Here is a 7,200-nt window from a genome sequence, read left to right on the forward strand (position 1 = left end):
TGAAATCTTTTACCAATGGAGGACCTGGAGAAAAAAAAATTCACTGTAAAATTTACAACTTAGGAAGAAAACAAAGCCCCCTTGTATGCCTCTCACATACTGACTGCAAAGAGAGAATCAACTACCAGAAGTTGTCCTCTGATCTTGGCATGCATGCTATGGCATGTGTATGGACAGACAGACAGACAAGCAGACAGACCCAGACAGACAGAAAGATAGACACAGCAGACAGACAGACACAGACAGACAGACAGACAGACAGACAGACAGACAGACACACACACACACACACAATAAAGAACTTCCGAGTGTGTCAGGAGTGTGGCTCTTTCACAGGGAACTCGCAGCTTTCTTACAGTGTAATTCAATACCTTTCCCTATTTGTTTGTGTCTTAATTCTTTTACCAGACATGCCACCTGCCTTCTGAGAGTACACCGTTTTATATGGTACCTAATCTGGCTCTGGGATCATTTCTAAGAGACTTTGGGTTTGGGTGGGGCTGGAGAGAGAGCTCGGAGCTTAAGAGGGCTAGCTGCTCTTCTAGAGGACCCAGGTTTGATTCCCAGCACCTAAGTGATGTTTCACAAATTTCCCTAACTCCAGTTCCTGGGAAACCTATGCCTTCTTCTGGTCTTTGAGGGCACCAGGCATGTATATGGTACAAAGACATACTTGCAGGCAAAGTATTCATAAACTTAAATTAGAAGAATAATATTAAGATAAGACACTTTGAAGAGGAAACAAAATGGAAAGATATAAGCAGAATCAAATAAAACCTCTATCTGTGAGCAATATAATATCTGAAGTGATAAAATTCCTCACAAAATGGGGCCAACAGCAAATAACTTCAGAACCTACAAACCTACAGAAATATCAGCAGGAACTCCCCAAAGTTTTCTAGATAAAAGAAAAAGCACAAAAGGCCACCCAAGGTAGATAGTCTGTGCTACATAGACTCATCTTAAAATACTTTTTATAGATTTATCTTATCTTGTGTGTATGAGTGTTTTGCCCGCATATATGTCTACACACTATGTGCATGCCTGGCACCCTAGGAGGTGGGGTGCCTCATGTGGGTGCTCAGAACACTCCTCCCCCTGTTCTTTCTCCACCAGCTTCTCCTCTTTCTTCACCTCTTCTTCTTGTAGCTTTTCTCGTTTGATTAAAAGCAATTCTGTGTTAGAGACTTGGCTCAGGGCTGAAGAATGTTTGCTCTTGAGAAGGGAGGGTGGAGAAAAGAGAGCATAAAACAGTGGCAGCGAGAATGGGAAGAAGCCAGTGGGGAAACTGAGGCAACCTGTGCAGAGAGAATGACAATACGTTTTCCATAGTGCTAGCCAACTTATCACAGTGAGCCCCAGAAGATGTGAAGACATTAATCAAAGGTGCAGTGGCACTCAGGAGTCTGGGACAGACAAATCTCTCTGTGAGTTCAAAGCCAGCTAGGTCTTTGTAGCAAGCCCCAGGCCAACCAAGGAGAGAAGCTGCACAGTTCAGGGAAAATGATAACAAAAATTCAGCTCTCTGACACATAAACGTGACACAAATCTGCAGTTAACTGCAAAAGACTTGGTTGTCATATATAACTTGTTTTGCTGTTGTTGAGATGGTATCATCATGTAGCCCAGTCTGGTCTCTAACTCAAAGCAATCCTCCTGCTTCAGCCTCTATGATGCAGGCATTTGCAGTAATTCACCACCAAGACTGGAATAAAATAACCTCTGAGTGGGCTGGCAAGATGGCTACGGTTGGATCTACTGGCTACCTGTTATAAATAGTATTCAGCTAGGTAGCAAGCCTGCCCCCGATTGCCTTGATTGACATGGGAAAGCCCCCCCCCCCCAATTGTGAACAGCACCTTCTGCTGGTTGTCCAGATTAAATGGGTAAGAGGTAAATAAGTAAGAAGGAAGATCATTTTTCCTTTCGCTAGCTTTGCTTTCCTCTTACCACCAGGCAGATTTATCTATTGCTGCTGCTGACTCTTTTCCTGATATCAGCATCAGTGGTCCCAAGCTTTCATAGTGGACTATGGTTCTTCAGGATATTTCCGGGCCTCTAGATTGGAACTCCAGGGGTGCACACCCAACCCTGTGAATAGCAACCATGCTCTTCACCACCCCAACTCCAGTGAGAGACAGGTGTTGTGGGGCTCTCTCCTGCTGTTGAGGCAGTCAGCTTCAGGATTAACTACTGGGTTCTCAGCTCTTAGGTGTGATTCTGATAAAACAAACACACATGCATGCCACCGAGTCCAGTCTTCTAGAGCATTCTAATAAAACGGCTCAGTTTGTAAAGGAGTTTGCTGATAAACACGGGAACCTGAAGTCAAAAGCCAATAAACCAAAATGGTGCAAGAAGAGAATACATTTCTGCAAGTTGTTCTCCGACCGTCACATGTGCATGGGTGCATGCATGCACACACACACTCATGCAAATAAATAATTGTACCTTAAAAAAAATTAGGAGGCAGACAGTGGTCCACCCATGAAGGTCTGGGACAGCCAGAAATACAAAGATAGACCCTGTCTCAAAAAAAAAAAAAAAAAAAAAAAAAAAAAGATGGAGGGGGGGCAGAAATGGCTTGATTGTTAAAGAGAACTTGCTGTTCTTGCAGAAAACCAGATTTGCTTCACAACAGCTACACGGTGGCTCGCAACCATAATAGGTAAGCCAGTTCCAGGATGTTCTAATGCCATCTTCTGGCCTCTGGGGGCACTGCATGAATGTAATATATACATTAACATCCAGGCAAAACACCCCTACACGCCATTATCACCACCATCGGCTAATGAATTAAGTTAGAAACTTTAAACCCTGTAGCCTAAGCAGCACTGAGAAGGAACTCCTTTGTAAATGACAAAAATGGTCTTGTATTGATGGAGAGCCATCTGCTGTGACAAATGTGCCACCTTGTCTAGTGGGAGAGTGTGACTCTAAGGGAGGCTATGCATATGTGAGCCAGGAGAATGAGGAAAAATCCTATAATGCTGTTTAATATTTTTGTGAACCAAAAGTCCCCTAAAATCTACTGAAAAAGAGAAAGGGGGTCACTGTGAGGAATCCACGTGGAACGCTATAGCAACATCTAAGGAGAAATTTAGAAAGAAGTCTGGAACACAGGCATTTTCCTAAGGAATCCTTTATCATCTTGGTTAGGGTTCTCTGGGAAGTGATGCTAAGATGGACTTAAGCTCAAAAATAGAGTGTTAGAGGGGATCACTGTGATGACAAATAGGAGGGACACCAAAGGCCCGGGAGGGTCAAGCATCAGCACGGAGGAGACAAGCAAGCTGACGGGAGCCAGCGCAGACTGGGAAGGTGCCCTGGGATACTCTGAAGTCTTCAAGCCCAAGTCATCAGAGACTCACATGTCCCCGCAGGAACAGGACTCAGAAGCATGTCGTTGAGCCCTTGGTCAGCTTTTCTCCCTTGCAAGGCCATTTCCCTGGCTGCCATGCAGTCTGATGCTTACTAAAAAAGTTGACCTTTTGTTGTTGATGTTTGTGGTGGTAGCTTGTTTGATTGTCTGACTAGAATATATTTTATTACATGTTGACAATTTTACACATTTAAACAATGCACCTTGATCACATTTACCCCAGCTTCCTCTCCTACTAGTCCCAGGAACCCCCAACTCTTCCCTCTCCCTCCCACAGGCATCTCTGGCCCATCCCTCTCCCCACTTCATGCCCTCTCCTTTGTGCTTTTGTTAAGAACCCACCGAATTCAATCGCTGCTGCCTGTAGGGATGCTGACTGAGCTTGTTGACTGATCTCAGGCAGTAATCATAGTTACCGTGAATTCATGGGTAAACCAACATGGTGTGTCTCAGAGATGGCATTTCACGGCACAGCTCTCTGTCTTCCCAGTCCTCTCTGTCCCTCTTCTGAGATGGTACCCAAGCTTTGGGGAGGAGGAGGAAGTTTGATAGAGATGTCAGAGTTATGACAGAGTTTTCAATACATTCTTATTCTTATCACTTTGACAAGTTATGAGTCTTTGGGAAGTTATGGCAAACACTGTAGCGAGAAGCTTCTCTGGCCACGGTGGGGGAAAGCACTCATTCATGAGCACAGAGACAAATGTCTAGAAGGAAGTTTGCCAACATATCATTCACCAAAAAAGAGTAGTAGATTCCTCCCTAGGCCCTCTGATCTCCCAACCCATGGGCTCTTGCACAGATCGACAGTACCTGGTCTGAATTCTTTCCTGTGGAGCGGCCTTAACTCTAATCCAAAAGCAGCTGGTTAACCCCATAACCTTTGTGCCATCGCTGCTTGACTTTTGGTTTTCTGTTTTGTTCGTGAGACAGTGTTTTGTTGAACAGTCCAGGCTAGCCTTGAAGTCTTGATCTTTCTGCTTCAGCCTCCCAGCTGCTTTGTGTTTTAATATATGCATCAGTATAAGTAAAATTCTAATATAAACCCTTCTCATGATCAAGAAAGTTCTAAGTTAGGCTGTGTTCTATGACTGCACAAAAAGGGACAGGGGAAATGTTCTGAGCCAAGCATTGTGGAAGATGAGGGGAGAAGACTACAAATTCATGGCTAGCCTTGGTCACAGAGAGATCTTGTCCCAGTGGAACAATTAAAAGTCAAGTTCTGAGGACATCTCCAGCTTGGTGCTTCCTGGCAGCAGCTTCAGGTGTTCTTCACCTTAGAGTTCTCCTTAGCTGACATTCTTTATTAACGAGCAGATCAACCGGCTCATCTGACCTGCTCCTGCATTGCTGTTTGACATTATCTTAACCTCCCACTTCATCTAGAAACCAAGCTGGTGTTGAGTGTGCTCTCTCTGACCTTTCTCGGGCAATACTACTCGATACTGCCTTTTTTGACTTGTGATTCCTAGATTAAATCAAGTTTGTCTCTGTCCCTCTGTCACATGGTGGTGACAGGATTGCAAATATTTTTGCTTGTTTGTTTTGTGACAAGGTCCCATTGTAGCCCAGGATCAAACTCAATAAGTAGGAGGTGACTTTGAACTGCTGATCTTCCTGTCACCATATTTGGCTTATCTTTAATTTGTACATAGAAACCTATTTATAGAAACCTGCGAATAGCTTATACTATGGGTTCAAATCTAGAATTCTATAATGTAGGCAGTAAAGAAGCTAAGTCCATGTAAATTCAATATATGAAAATAGCGAGTGGTATTTTAAAATTGGACTGAGAATCCACTCAGATAGAACAAGCAATCTGCTTTCACAGGGAGTACTCTGGACACTAAGTACTGTGGCGAGGGTAGGCTATGCCACAGAGAAGACAGCCACAGTAGCGAGTTATGCAGCGTCTGCATCTGGCTGCTCCAACACAAAAGCCACTGCCTTTATTATGTTCTCATGATTGTGTGTGGAATTGCGTTCCACAGTTCTGGGTAAAGAAACCAACCCACATAGTTCACTGCTGATGTGTTATCTGTATCTACCTCACCTGTTTCACATCCTTTTTCAGAACAGGATAAATATGAATAAATAATCCAGTAATCTATAATTCACACACCTCTCCATAAGCATTACAAATGAGAAGAAAGGCTATTTTTATTTCCTAATGCAATGGTCACGTCCTCTCTTGCAAAACCCCACTCTTCTGTGAGAATTAGGCAATGTTCTCTATTTACTGTAGGTACAAAATGCTTATCCCACATGATATGTAGATGTGTCATAGCTTAGTTCCAGAGCAGAGCTTCACTCAAGCAATTTCAAGCTTGGGTGTTGTTCCTATTAGTTATTTAGGCCAAGTTAGGAAGGGAGAACTAATAGTGACCAAGGTCTGGCCAAGAAACAATATGAAAATTTATGATGCATTTTATGCATTAAATCTGAAACCTAATGAATGATGATGAAACTCACAGTAAGGCAGCTACATCGTTTTTCTTCACGTGCGTGAGAGCTTGCCTACATGTATGTACATGTACCATGAAAGCAAAAGTCATATCTTAACTTGTAATTCCTGTGTCTAAGAGAGCCATGGAACAAAAATGCCCCTAACCCATAGTCCCCTTGCCGAAGCACACATGCTTCCTGAAATGCCTGAGGCTCTTGTTTAGAGAATAAAACAAGCCATGTTTTGACTCCCTTAAACAAGTTTGTTTGAACCATCTGCACTGAATATGCTTGATTTCATGTGGGCAGATTGTATGTGGGCAGGAAATATATCAGGATGGATGCTTGCCCCTAATAGAACCTGATGGGAAATAAAGTGGCCCTGTGGTTTTGTCTTTTTAAGCCTCTGAAATACATAATGCATGGCCAAGTATGGACTCAAGTATGGAACTTGCCAGAGTCCATCCGCCTATCCAGTATTTAATTAAAGCTTGCTTCAAATTTGGTTTAAAATTGTGGTCGTGGTCTTATTCTGGACTGGTGGTTTAACATTTTTCTGGAGGCCCCAGCAAGATTCAGACCAGCCACCCAAACTCTAAAACTGGACTGTCATTCTGAAACTCTAGAGCCAAGGAGCCACATCAGGGGGCATGTGCCTCAAGATGGTCCAAGGCTCCATGGCTGCCTTTGGTTTGTGGACTATTGGAGTGAACTGCCATGCAGAAAAATGCAGCAAGCAGCAATAGAGGCCTCCTCATGAATCATAGTCTGTTCTGTTCTCTGGGATCCTGGTCTGGGACACTCAGGGAATGGAAAGGGACCCCAATATTTCCAGGGCAAATACTAAGGCATCATTTGGCTGCCTGGTTCTGGGTTGGTTAAAAATTTTCTGTGTGTTTTGTGTATGTGGATTGGTCTGTGTTTCTTGGCGTGTCTGTAAGTTTTGTTGCACACATGGATCTGAGACAGAAATGGATATATATATATATATATATATATATATATATATATATATATATATATATATATATTGTATCTGCTGCCACCAGCCTCCAACCACTACCACTACCATGACTGCTTTTATGGGCGGGGCTCAGTATTTATCTCTGAGCACTTTGGTCACTGAATTCAAGTTTGCAGGAGCTCAGATGTCTTTTGGGTGTACATAACATTGGAGTTGTTTTATACTGCTCTGCCCCGACTTGCAGGGATAATCATTGGAGACCTAGGGCAGGGAAGAGAGAATGGGAAGGACAAGAAACACAAAGAGGGGGCTGGCGAGATAGCTCAGGGGTTAAGAGCATTGATTGCTCTTCCAAAGGTCCTGAGTTCAATTCCCAGCAACCACATGGTGGCTTACAACCATCTGTAAT

This window comes from Mus caroli, chromosome 10 (assembly GCF_900094665.2).
Source record: "Mus caroli chromosome 10, CAROLI_EIJ_v1.1, whole genome shotgun sequence".
Taxonomy (NCBI): Eukaryota; Metazoa; Chordata; class Mammalia; order Rodentia; family Muridae; genus Mus; species Mus caroli.